This window comes from Micropterus dolomieu, linkage group LG16 (genome assembly GCF_021292245.1).
Source record: "Micropterus dolomieu isolate WLL.071019.BEF.003 ecotype Adirondacks linkage group LG16, ASM2129224v1, whole genome shotgun sequence".
In the NCBI taxonomy this organism is placed as follows: domain Eukaryota; kingdom Metazoa; phylum Chordata; class Actinopteri; order Centrarchiformes; family Centrarchidae; genus Micropterus; species Micropterus dolomieu.
In genome coordinates this window covers 18,005,493-18,006,174 of record NC_060165.1, presented here as the reverse complement: position 1 = coordinate 18,006,174, position 682 = coordinate 18,005,493, and positions in this window count along the sequence as shown.

The following is a 682-nucleotide window of genomic DNA, read 5'->3' as shown; positions in this document are numbered from 1 at the left end:
GGAGACTTCATCTGCTCTGCCCTGTCAGAGCACTGAGTATTTACACTCTGAGGTCCTCCCGTTGGAGGAAGGCTGACCAGCTGCTAGTGTGTTTTGGGTCTCCCAGGGCCGGGCTCCCTGCATCCAAACATACTATTAGCAACTGGATTGTTCAGACTATTCCCTGGCCTATCAGGTGCGCGGTTTGCCTTCACCTGTGGCTGTGAGGGCTCATTCTACCAGAGGCATGGCGGCCTCTCGAGCCCTCCTTTTCGGGGCCTGTTTGCAGGATGTTTGTTTAGCGGCTGGCTGGGCCACTCCGCACACATTCATTCAGTTTTACAGTCTTGACCTTCCTTCGGCACCTGGCACTCGTGCGCTCTCCTCTTAGTCGTGCCACTTTATTGCACACAGGGGCAGGCGGGGTTTTCGGCACGGTTTAGTGGGTATCTCGTTCCCATAGTGTCATAACCGACGCAGTTCGAGTTCCCTCGAAGGGGAACGTCTCGGGTTACGTATATAACCCTGGTTCCCCGAGAAGGGGAACGAGACACTGCGTCAGCCCGCCGCAACTCTCTCCCCGCCTGAAGCACCTGCTTCATAGCTAAGCTAATGATGAGTGTGTACAGGTGTGCTTTATACTCCTCCGGTTATTCCGTCACACCTTACCGTTCTAGCAACAAGCCAATAGGATTGGAGTGAT